The sequence below is a fragment of the Neodiprion pinetum genome, chromosome 6 (genome assembly GCF_021155775.2).
Source record: "Neodiprion pinetum isolate iyNeoPine1 chromosome 6, iyNeoPine1.2, whole genome shotgun sequence".
In the NCBI taxonomy this organism is placed as follows: Eukaryota; Metazoa; Arthropoda; class Insecta; order Hymenoptera; family Diprionidae; genus Neodiprion; species Neodiprion pinetum.
In genome coordinates, this window is record NC_060237.1 from 19,070,818 (window position 1) to 19,084,490 (window position 13,673).

At 39.7% G+C, this 13,673-nt stretch overlaps 1 long non-coding RNA gene across 1 annotated transcript; it reads right to left on the reverse strand.

Moving 5' to 3' along the window:
- Positions 1-8,716: 8,716 nt before the first annotated feature.
- On the reverse strand, positions 8,717-10,712 carry LOC124221610 (uncharacterized). The gene is made up of 4 exons (XR_006883842.2): positions 10,013-10,712; positions 9,689-9,772; positions 9,375-9,449; positions 8,717-8,817 (listed from the first exon to the last, which is right to left on the reverse strand). It is a non-coding gene; the product is annotated as an uncharacterized lncRNA (long non-coding RNA).
- Positions 10,713-13,673: the final 2,961 nt, after the last annotated feature.

The following is a 13,673-nucleotide window of genomic DNA, read 5'->3' on the forward strand; positions in this document are numbered from 1 at the left end:
CCAAATGTAGCAAAGGATTAGAAACAGTGTATGTAGAGTACGGGTATTTTTTTAATAATGCAAACACGTGCCGCTAGCTTAGTTTTGACATATCTAGAATACCACGCCTTGCGAATCAGCTTTCCAGACAGAGATGAATGATGAATTTTAAGGACTGCATTATCGTTGTTGAATACTCTATGCCTCATGGGAAACGAAAATCTGTAACGATAAAATTGATGCACCGGATCATCGTCGACTTTAACTTATGAAATGTCCTACCATTTTCGAACACCTCCTACCTCCCCCTGCCACCTCCGACCATCAATGGCCACTTTCGATCACCCCCTATCACCTTCTGCCAGCGCCGACCACCTCCTACCATTTCCGAACACCTCCAACCATCCTATTTACCTATATTACTAGATTAGCTATGATATGAAAAAAGAAGAATTATTCATTTCGAAATGGGATTCTATTCGACGCGCGCTCGATGTATTCCATAACATTAGTATTCATAATTATTCCAACAACTTTTCATTTGCTCTCTCGATCTTGAATTTTCATAGGCATAGAATCGAAACGCTGTTTTAGCTGGTCGCAAGTGAAGTATCTGCGTTGGGTGGAGGAGCAGAATTTATTTTTCGAAAAGTATTCGAATGGAAAAAAATTCGGAGTAACTGTAATACATCACGGATGCGCTAATTTTGAACGAGATGAAATGGATGCTTCGTATATGAGACAGTATTTAACGCTGCGTAGTGATTTAAAGACCTAAAAAGGTGATAGGGAAAGAAAGAACGAAGCTTCGTAACACTTCGAGTGTATTTTAACACACATTTGAAAGATACGAGCAAAATTTTTCATCATCCAACTGTCGCAGAACGGCAGCGTTATCAGCTGACCCGTTAACCGAAGGATATATCTTCAGTCAACGGCTGACCATCGAAGGGCCTGGCCGCTTTTGTCTGGAATCGGCAGGAGAGATAAAGTGTGTATTTCTTGTATGAAATGTGAAAACTAAAATCATTATACATCATATTATATCATCATACATCATACATCATACACCGTACATCATACATCATACATCATACATCATACATCATATATCATACATCATCATACCTAGTATTACAGTTCGAAACCAAAGTTTGAATTTTCGGATGTTCGGAAAGTGACGTCAGCAATCTAAAATCGGCTAGCCGAGTTCCTCAGTCTGGTAACAACCGCGCAGTAGAGCGGACGGTTGACAGTCGCGCTCCGCAAATTTCGAGTACCGGGTTCTCAACCTCCCGGATCTCGAGCTTCGGGTCCGCTACGTAATTCGAGTACCGGGTTCTCAACCTCGTAGATCTCGCGCTTCGGGTCCGCTACGCGGTGAAACTCGACTTCCAGGATAAGCGCTCCGTGGTTCCTGGTTCATGTTTACAATAAATTATTTCAATTCGTTTTTCGCGCAATCCCAAATTCAGTAGCTGTCGGTGCGCTAATAAAATTTCTCGACTTCCAGGATAAGCGCTCCGTGGTTCCTGGTTCATGTTTACAATAAATTATTTCAATTCGTTTTTCGCGCAATCCCAAATTCAGTAGCTGTCGGTGCGCTAATAAAATTTCTCGACTTCCAGGATAAGCGCTCCGTGGTTCCTGGTTCATGTTTACAATAAATTATTTCAATTCGTTTTTCGCGCAATCTCAAATTCAGTAGCTGTCGGTGCGCTAATAAAATTTCTCGACTTCCAGGATAAGCGCTCCGTGGTTCCTGGTTCATGTTTACAATAAATTATTTCAATTCGTTTTTCGCGCAATCCCAAATTCAGTAGCTGTCGGTGCGCTAATAAAATTTCTCGACTTCCAGGATAAGCGCTCCGTGGTTCCTGGTTCATGTTTACAATAAATTATTTCAATTCGTTTTTCGCGCAATCTCAAATTCAGTAGCTGTCGGTGCGCTAATAAAATTTCTCGACTTCCAGGATAAGCGCTCCGTGGTTCCTGGTTCATGTTTACAATAAATTATTTCAATTCGTTTTTCGCGCAATCCCAAATTCAGTAGCTGTCGGTGCGCTAATAAAATTTCTCGACTTCCAGGATGAGCGCTCCGTGGTTCCTGGTTCATGTTTACAATAAATTATTTCAATTCGTTTTTCGCGCAATCCCAAATTCAGTAGCTGTCGGTGCGCTAATAAAATTTCTCGACTTCCAGGATAAGCGCTCCGTGGTTCCTGGTTCATGTTTACAATAAATTATTTCAATTCGTTTTTCGCGCAATCCCAAATTCAGTAGCTGTCGGTGCGCTAATAAAATTTCTCGACTTCCAGGATAAGCGCTCCGTGGTTCCTGGTTCATGTTTACAATAAATTATTTCAATTCGTTTTTCGCGCAATCCCAAATTCAGTAGCTGTCGGTGCGCTAATAAAATTTCTCGACTTCCAGGATAAGCGCTCCGTGGTTCCTGGTTCATGTTTACAATAAATTATTTCAATTCGTTTTTCGCGCAATCCCAAATTCAGTAGCTGTCGGTGCGCTATTAAAATTTCCATAACGTTACAATCTTCTCATAATCTTTATGGTCAAATATGTCGATAAAAAAATTATATTAAACCTTGCACGGTATTTTTGATTCGTTCTCGTCCTGAAAATATTTATTAGCATTCAAAGTATAACTCGAGGTGGTTGGCGGTGGTCGTTGGGGGTCGTTAGGGGTGGTTGCGGGTAATCTGGGAGATTCAGGAGGAGGGGGACGAGGATTTGTGCTCGGTGAGTAAAACACTTTTATAATATTTCATGGCAATTGTAATTATATTTTATCTGAAATATTTCAAACTTGTCACGTTTACAATAAATTATTTCAATTCATTTTTCGTGCAAGCACATATTCAGTAGCTATGAATAATCTTATACAATTTATTATATTATTAATTAATTATTTAATCAATTACTCAATTATATTAATCCTTACACAATATTTTCGATGTGTTCTTATACTGGAAATATTTATTACTATTCAAGGTATAACCTGAGGTGGTTGAAGGTGGTCGGAGGTGGACGAGGAGGAGGACGAGGAGGACGAGGATTTGTGCTGGGTGAGTAAAACACTTTAATAATATTTGATGGCAATTGTAATTATATTTCATCTGAAATATTACAAACTTGTCGCGTTTACAATAAATTATTTCAATTCATTTTTCGTGCAAGCACATATTCAGTAGCTATGAATAATCTTGTACAATTTATTATATTATTAATTGATTGATCAATTACATAAATCCTTACACAATATTTTTGATGTGTTCCTATACTAAAAATATTCGTTACTATTCCAGGTATTACCCGAGGTGGTCGGAGGTGGACGAGGAGGAGGACGAGCTGGACGAGGAGGAGGACGAGGTGGACGAGGAGGAGGCGGGGTGGGTCGTGGGAGAGGACCTCTCCTCTCCTCAGAGGAGGGGTGGGGGAGGGGCAGGGAAGGGAGAGAGGTGGGCGGGGAGGGGGAAGGGACGGGACGGGACGGGAAGGGAAGGGAAGGGAAGGGAAGGGAAGGGGAGGGAAGGGAAGGGGAGGGTGGCAGGGCGGGGGCGGGAGGGGGAGGGAGGGAGGGAGGGAGGGAGGGAGGGAGGGAGGGAGGGAGGGAGGGAGGCTGGGAGGGAGGGAGGGAGGGAGGGAGAGAGTGGAGGACGGATGTCGATGCGAGCCCGTTAGAGTTTATAGAGCAGTACACCCCCCCCCCCCCCCCTCGCCCTCCCTCCCTCCCTCCCTCCCACCTTCCCTCCCTCCCTCCCTCCCACCCACCCACCCGCCCTCCCTCCCTCCCTCCCTCGCCCCTCCCACCGCATCCCCGCCACCCTCCCCTTTCCGTCCCTTCCCTTCCCGTCCCTTCCCCCTCCCCGCTCACCTCTCCGCCACCCCTGCCCCTCCCCCTCCCCTCCTCTGAGGAGAGGAGCGGTCCTCTCCCACGACCCACCCCGCCTCCTCCTCGTCCACCTCGTCCTCCTCCTCGTCCACCTGGTCCTCCTCCTCGTCCAGCTCGTCCTCCTCCTCGTCCACCTCCGACCACCTCGGGTAATACCTGGAATAGTAACGAATATTTTTAGTATAGGAACACATCAAAAATATTGTGTAAGGATTTATGTAATTGATCAATCAATTAATAATATAATAAATTGTACAAGATTATTCATAGCTACTGAATATGTGCTTGCACGAAAAATGAATTGAAATAATTTATTGTAAACGCGACAAGTTTGTAATATTTCAGATGAAATATAATTACAATTGCCATCAAATATTATTAAAGTGTTTTACTCACCCAGCACAAATCCTCGTCCTCCTCGTCCTCCTCCTCGTCCACCTCCGACCACCTTCAACCACCTCAGGTTATACCTTGAATAGTAATAAATATTTCCAGTATAAGAACACATCGAAAATATTGTGTAAGGATTAATATAATTGAGTAATTGATTAAATAATTAATTAATAATATAATAAATTGTATAAGATTATTCATAGCTACTGAATATGTGCTTGCACGAAAAATGAATTGAAATAATTTATTGTAAACGTGACAAGTTTGAAATATTTCAGATAAAATATAATTACAATTGCCATGAAATATTATAAAAGTGTTTTACTCACCGAGCACAAATCCTCGTCCCCCTCCTCCTGAATCTCCCAGATTACCCGCAACCACCCCTAACGACCCCCAACGACCACCGCCAACCACCTCGAGTTATACTTTGAATGCTAATAAATATTTTCAGGACGAGAACGAATCAAAAATACCGTGCAAGGTTTAATATAATTTTTTTATCGACATATTTGACCATAAAGATTATGAGAAGATTGTAACGTTATGGAAATTTTAATAGCGCACCGACAGCTACTGAATTTGGGATTGCGCGAAAAACGAATTGAAATAATTTATTGTAAACATGAACCAGGAACCACGGAGCGCTTATCCTGGAAGTCGAGAAATTTTATTAGCGCACCGACAGCTACTGAATTTGGGATTGCGCGAAAAACGAATTGAAATAATTTATTGTAAACATGAACCAGGAACCACGGAGCGCTTATCCTGGAAGTCGAGAAATTTTATTAGCGCACCGACAGCTACTGAATTTGGGATTGCGCGAAAAACGAATTGAAATAATTTATTGTAAACATGAACCAGGAACCACGGAGCGCTTATCCTGGAAGTCGAGAAATTTTATTAGCGCACCGACAGCTACTGAATTTGGGATTGCGCGAAAAACGAATTGAAATAATTTATTGTAAACATGAACCAGGAACCACGGAGCGCTTATCCTGGAAGTCGAGAAATTTTATTAGCGCACCGACAGCTACTGAATTTGGGATTGCGCGAAAAACGAATTGAAATAATTTATTGTAAACATGAACCAGGAACCACGGAGCGCTTATCCTGGAAGTCGAGAAATTTTATTAGCGCACCGACAGCTACTGAATTTGGGATTGCGCGAAAAACGAATTGAAATAATTTATTGTAAACATGAACCAGGAACCACGGAGCGCTCATCCTGGAAGTCGAGAAATTTTATTAGCGCACCGACAGCTACTGAATTTGGGATTGCGCGAAAAACGAATTGAAATAATTTATTGTAAACATGAACCAGGAACCACGGAGCGCTTATCCTGGAAGTCGAGAAATTTTATTAGCGCACCGACAGCTACTGAATTTGAGATTGCGCGAAAAACGAATTGAAATAATTTATTGTAAACATGAACCAGGAACCACGGAGCGCTTATCCTGGAAGTCGAGAAATTTTATTAGCGCACCGACAGCTACTGAATTTGGGATTGCGCGAAAAACGAATTGAAATAATTTATTGTAAACATGAACCAGGAACCACGGAGCGCTTATCCTGGAAGTCGAGAAATTTTATTAGCGCACCGACAGCTACTGAATTTGAGATTGCGCGAAAAACGAATTGAAATAATTTATTGTAAACATGAACCAGGAACCACGGAGCGCTTATCCTGGAAGTCGAGAAATTTTATTAGCGCACCGACAGCTACTGAATTTGGGATTGCGCGAAAAACGAATTGAAATAATTTATTGTAAACATGAACCAGGAACCACGGAGCGCTTATCCTGGAAGTCGAGAAATTTTATTAGCGCACCGACAGCTACTGAATTTGGGATTGCGCGAAAAACGAATTGAAATAATTTATTGTAAACATGAACCAGGAACCACGGAGCGCTTATCCTGGAAGTCGAGTTTCACCGCGTAGCGGACCCGAAGCGCGAGATCTACGAGGTTGAGAACCCGGTACTCGAATTACGTAGCGGACCCGAAGCTCGAGATCCGGGAGGTTGAGAACCCGGTACTCGAAATTTGCGGAGCGCGACTGTCAACCGTCCGCTCTACTGCGCGGTTGTTACCAGACTGAGGAACTCGGCTAGCCGATTTTAGATTGCTGACGTCACTTTCCGAACATCCGAAAATTCAAACTTTGGTTTCGAACTGTAATACTAGGTATGATGATGTATGATATATGATGTATGATGTATGATGTATGATGTATGATGTACGGTGTATGATGTATGATGTATGATGATATAATATGATGTATAATGATTTTAGTTTTCACATTTCATACAAGAAATACACACTTTATCTCTCCTGCCGATTCCAGACAAAAGCGGCCAGGCCCTTCGATGGTCAGCCGTTGACTGAAGATATATCCTTCGGTTAACGGGTCAGCTGATAACGCTGCCGTTCTGCGACAGTTGGATGATGAAAAATTTTGCTCGTATCTTTCAAATGTGTGTTAAAATACACTCGAAGTGTTACGAAGCTTCGTTCTTTCTTTCCCTATCACCTTTTTAGGTCTTTAAATCACTACGCAGCGTTAAATACTGTCTCATATACGAAGCATCCATTTCATCTCGTTCAAAATTAGCGCATCCGTGATGTATTACAGTTACTCCGAATTTTTTTCCATTCGAATACTTTTCGAAAAATAAATTCTGCTCCTCCACCCAACGCAGATACTTCACTTGCGACCAGCTAAAACAGCGTTTCGATTCTATGCCTATGAAAATTCAAGATCGAGAGAGCAAATGAAAAGTTGTTGGAATAATTATGAATACTAATGTTATGGAATACATCGAGCGCGCGTCGAATAGAATCCCATTTCGAAATGAATAATTCTTCTTTTTTCATATCATAGCTAATCTAGTAATATAGGTAAATAGGATGGTTGGAGGTGTTCGGAAATGGTAGGAGGTGGTCGGCGCTGGCAGAAGGTGATAGGGGGTGATCGAAAGTGGCCATTGATGGTCGGAGGTGGCAGGGGGAGGTAGGAGGTGTTCGAAAATGGTAGGACATTTCATAAGTTAAAGTCGACGATGATCCGGTGCATCAATTTTATCGTTACAGATTTTCGTTTCCCATGAGGCATAGAGTATTCAACAACGATAATGCAGTCCTTAAAATTCATCATTCATCTCTGTCTGGAAAGCTGATTCGCAAGGCGTGGTATTCTAGATATGTCAAAACTAAGCTAGCGGCACGTGTTTGCATTATTAAAAAAATACCCGTACTCTACATACACTGTTTCTAATCCTTTGCTACATTTGGTTTAATCCCCATGCTTCCACAGCACGAATAGTCGGAAATGTTTTTGATTATCCATAATAAAATAACAGAAGTAACAAAGCTTAAATTTATTGTTAAAGCTTCAATGAATACATCAAACTGCGGTCGAATTCATTTATTATTTGCACATGACCTCTGTATAATTGATAAATTATTTCTAAATACATTGAAACATATATATTTATAATGAAATATCATGCAATGGGCTGTGTAAACTATAAACTATAATTTCTATCAATTAGCTGCTTTTATGTCAACAGGGCTTTGAGACTCAGTTAAGTTGGATCTAGATTTTTGCCATCGTATGTAGGACATTGGGTTACAAAAACAAATGCGAATTACGAAGAACTCCGTATTAGAGATAAGGATATTTTAGTTCAAGTATATCTATACACAGAAATCCGTATGTGAATATACTAAAACCTCTGTGTTTATTGTCAAAATCTAGTTTTAAACATGTGTATATATATGTATATACACATGCGTAAGTATACATATACATATATACACATACATGTACATAAATAATTGCCAAGAAATTAGAAACACTCGCAACTTGTCGCAAATAGAGTAAAACGTAAGGTTAATAATATACAAATTACGAAAGCGCACCATAAAACGTGGCAAGGGTAATCCTAGTGCAGTGATTGTATAAACTGAAGAAATATACATTTACATATACATGATATAAATTAATAGACTAGAAAAGGGTATTTAGAGAGCTTATCTAATTTCGATCTTGTCACAATAGATCATTAACATAATCAATATACGGTTAAGGCTGTATTAGCTACATTCACTATTGGAGATAATATTTTTTATCCATTTTTTTGGTCATTTAATTTCTTGTACAACAATTTTTCAAACTTTACAGCAAAATGCCCAACGAGTTTTCGTAGTGCAAATACGAGTCCAATTACCTTACAGATGGCATTACATTGATTTTTGCCTTCTCGCGCCGAGTTATAAATACAGAGAAATCTCAATGAGAGCTCATTTCTATAAAATTTATTGTAGTGCTATATTCGTAGCTGTACCTGTTATTCTATATTATACATATACTGTCCTTAATTTTAAACACACAGCAAAACAATGGCTGAAAGCACAATGGCAAGAAGAGAGGAGCAATCTACATCTTAATAAATCTTTTCTTCTTTATACGTAGCACAGCGATGTCACGTCGGAGGATATGTACTAGTGGATCACTAGGTGGGGCACAGAACTGAAACATAATTATGTTGAAAATCTTCAACATCTCTTACAGAAAGTAGGTACGTTGCCAGACCTTATATACCAACAATGAATATTCATAGAGGTACATTCATAAATACTTACAAAAGTAAGCTAATATTTTACCCGCAATTGCTTATTACTGATAACTTGATATGATAATATCCCCTTCCCGCCCCTCCCCTCCCCACCATGCCCCCGCCCCGCCTACTCCTACTCCTACTCCAACTTCAACTCCTACCACGACGACTATTCCTATTCCTACTCCAGCTACTCCTACTCCTAATCCTACTCTAACTCCTACTATTCCTACTTCTACTCCTATTCCCACTCCGAGTCCTATTCCTACTACTACTCCTACTTCTACTCCTATTTCTACATCTTCCCATGATCCTACTCCTACTCCTGATCCCACTTCTGATCCTACTCCTACTCCCACTCCTGATCCTATTCCTGATCGTACTCCTACTCCGCCTACTGGTCCTAATCCTATTCCTACTCCTGATGCTGATCTTACTTCATCAGATATTATAAAAATGTTAAACTCACCCAGCACGAATCGTCGTCCTCCACCTCGTCCACCTCCGACCACCTCCAACCACCGTCAACCACCTCGGGTTATACCTGGAATAGTAATGAATATTCTCAGTATGGGAACACATCAAAAATATTGTGTACAGATGAGTATAAATAATTAATTAATTAATAATATAATAAATTTTATCAGCGCATTTATAGCTACTGAATTTGTGCTTGCGCAAAAAATGGATCGAAATAATTTATTGCAAACATGACAATTTTGAAAAATTTTAGATGAAATATATTACAATTGCCATTAAATATTATGTAAATGATAAACTCACCTAGCAAAAATCCTCGTCTTCCTCGTCCTCCTCCTCGTCCACCTCCGGCCACCTCCAACCACCGCCAACCACCTTGGGTTATACCTTGAATAGTAATAAATATTTTCAGTATAAGAACACATCAAAAATATTATGTAAGGATGAGTATAATTAATTGATTAATTAAGGATATAGTAAATTTTATTAGTACATTTATAGTTATTGAATTTGTGCTTGCGCGAAAACTGAATTGAAATAATTGATTGTAAACATGACAAGTTTGAAAAATTTCAAATACAATACAATTACAATTGCCATTAAATATTGTCAAAATCGTGAACTCACCGAGCACAAATCCTCGTCTTCCTCGTCCACCTTGTTCTCCTCGTCCTTCGCGTCCTCCTCCTTGTCCACCTCGGGTCATACCTCCTTTTTCCTGGATGTCAAAATCCACCAGGTGGAGAACCAGGACAGTCAGAACTACGAAAAATTACTCCTCAAGGTCAAAAGTCACTAGGTCAAGGACGTGGACAGCCAGAAGTTTGGACCGCATGTCCCTGATGTCGAGTTTCACCAGGTAGCGGACCTGGAGCATAGAAACTACGCAGCGCTTGTCCTGGAACTCGAGTTGCACGAGAAAGCGGACTCGGAGCGCAGGATCTAGGAGGTAAAGAACACGGTACTCGAAATCTGCGAAGCGCGATTCTCTTACGTCCGCTCTACTGCGCGTTTGTCTCCAGACTGAGGAATTCGGCTAGCTGATTTCAGATCGATGACGTCAAGACGAAAAAAAATTTGGGATGACGTCACTTTCTGAACATCCGAACATCCAAACTTTGGTTCGAACTTCAATACTATGTATGATATGATGTGTGATGTACGATGTATGATGTATGATGTATGATTATATGATATGTCTTTACATTCCAGACAAGAAATACGCACTTTATCTTCCTTCCCGATTACATACTCAAGCGGCTAGGCCCTTCGATGGTCAGCCGCTGACTAAAGGGTATATTCTTCAGTTAACGGGTCAGCTAATAACGCCGCCGTTCTGCGACAGTTGGATGATAAAAAATTTTGCTTGTACTTTGCAATTGTGTGTTAAAATACACTTTAGGTTTCGAGAAGCTTCGTTTTATCTCTTCCCATTAAAAAAAAAAAAGAATCGCCGACAATCACCTTTTCAGGTCTGTAAATCAGGACACTGCGTTAAACACTCTCATATACGGAGCATCCATTTCATCTCGATCAAAATTAGCGCATCCGTGATGTATTACAGTTACTCTGAATTTCTTTCCAGACGGACACTTTTCGAAAAACAATTCTGCTTCTGTACCCAACGTAGATACTTCACTTGCGACTAGCTGAAACAGCGTTTCGATTCTGTGCTTACAAAAACACGAGCGCGCGTCGAATAGAATCTCATTTCGAAATGAATAATTCTTCTATTTTCATATCATAGACGTATTGTTGAAGGGAATCTAGTTTGTGTTCTGGAAAAGTACAATACTTACAGTATGCATCACGTATTCATCGTAAATGGATCATATATATTGATATCGTACGTCGACCGCATATAACTATATACTTTTCGGTCTCTGCATCATTATTATATCTGATCTATTATTATGTTTGATCTATTTATACACTCTTCTCTCGGGTACCCATACTTCAATTGAATCACTGTTTTGCCACCAATTTTGGAAGAAATTTATTTCCATTAATCTCTTTCATCGCCGACAGGTCGGTCAGTACACACGGGCTAAGTACTGGCTTGGGTTTACCATTGCGAAGACTGTGTTACTCGGAAGGTGAATGCAGCCAGCATCATCTCGAGATTCGTAAATCTCTGATGTTCTGCAATAAGTTCTCAACTCTATTGTTGGAACATCTCAGGGAGCGCAAGTGCACGACGATTTTCGGTTGTCACACCAAAGACCATTAGGGCAACTGTCTTTACATTTCTCAGTCAACGGTTCTAGTAAAGAGTTCAATGCTCAATAGCGTTTCGTATTTTAGCCACGAAGTTTCCAGAGGACTCATTTTGTTCAGTACATACCAACATTTTAGTTTCTCCGAGAATTCCGTTCCGTATTCTATTTTGTTCGCCATCTTATGCGGCAAATTTCCGCCGCAAAGGCGGAACGTAATAAATGGATATTCACGTCTTCCACTCCATTCATCAAATAGCTTACGTATTTTCAAAGAAAAATGCCATAATTTCAATCGTATAACTTATGAATTCGTGATGAAATAGAATCAATGTTTAATTCATGAAAGTAGTGCAAATTTAGCGAATAGTCAGGCCTACTCTTTTCGTGATTGTTGGAGCAAAAAACCTTCCATGTCAGAATTGATTTAAACAAGTCAAACGCAAAATCGACATCCAAAAGAACGTGGGACCACCAGCAGAGAAATTACGACATGAATCTTTCATTTTCCGGCTGTAACTCTTGGTTCGTTTGTCGCAGCGCAAACTGCATGCAATCGATTTCTCCTGAAAAATTAGGTCGATACAGTGAATCAGGGAATTGATTCCAGTATGATTCAAATTCTTGAAAATTTTGACTAAATATTCATGGGTTCAACCTCAATTTTTTGTGAAAAAAAGTTTTAGTTCCTACTTCTCTACGCAGGGAATGGATGGTGGGATAAACGATTAGCATTACAAGAAAAAGCTAGTTTAAATTGATATCATTGATTTTTTTGGACACAGAAGACTCCTTCAAGCTTCCGGAAAATTTTACCACCAATGATCTACTTTTTCTGCCACTTGTATCAAATTCCAAGGCATCTGTCTGTACTTTTTGCGTCGTCACGATTTTGACTTAACAATAATAAAAATATATTACGGGCCCTTGTAAAACTAATTATTCCAAAAAAAGAAATTTTCATATGATAAGCATGATTATGGTTGGTGACAAGTGATCCGCATGTTCAATACAACCCCACAGGATTATGATTATACATAAATGCCAGGCGACAATGCAACCGGCAAACCTTTATAAATACGGGCAAAGCAATTCTCGGGCTATCTTCTTGTTATACTATTTTCGATTACCGTTGCGGTTGCTATTTTCATTACAGGTGGCTACAAACCACCTATCTTATTTTAAACAGTCTTTTCAACTCTTTCAGCTTTACCTTTCGGACACGTAACAGTATAGTCAATTTTCACTTTTCGAAATTAAATAAATGTGCTGCAATGCAAGGTCATAACTATACTCGCTGCAACTTCCTTTGAGGCGGAATAGCAGATTATGACTATGTGTTTCGGGAAAGTAGCGATGTAACAGTTCATGTGAAAGTGTTATCGCGCGTTCATTACAGTTTCAAGTCAATCGCTATTTCAAGTCGTCCTCATACATGAACGCATTCAAATCCTGCCGCTTGCCCGTGTCTCACCTTGGAATAGATAAGCTGTCTATTTCATCTATAATATATGTTTTGTTCATTAATCATCATCCAGATTCACTCGGTCCTATCCCCTATCGTTAATTCACGGATCCCACTTCAGTGATCCGCAGTAACTATCGCTATCTGTCTAAATACTACTTTGAGAAAAATTTCATTTGTTATAGTATCTAGAAAAATTGACTAAAATAGGTATCTAGATAAGAGAACAATTCCGAAATTTCAACAATTTAAAATAGGTATCGTAAAAAAAACTGTTTTAATATCGTTGGAATTACGAAAAATGAGGTACGCGTAACCATTTTGCGTTATTGTCGATCCGATTTTGGTAATTGCAACGCAAAATCAGTTTTGCGGTTTTCTGTACTTTTTTAGTTAAATAAGGATTTAACATCAATTTATTGTTGCGCAAGCATTAAATTTTCGCAACAGTTACAAGAAAATATAGTAACAGTGATCGTAAGGAGAAAGAATAATAACGAATACTAGACTTTCTGGTAACAGCTAGAAAACTAATTTTCATTTTGTACCTAGAACTGTATTTTTCGATTGTGGTAAAAAACGAAAATAGTTAAGGACCGAGCGGTAA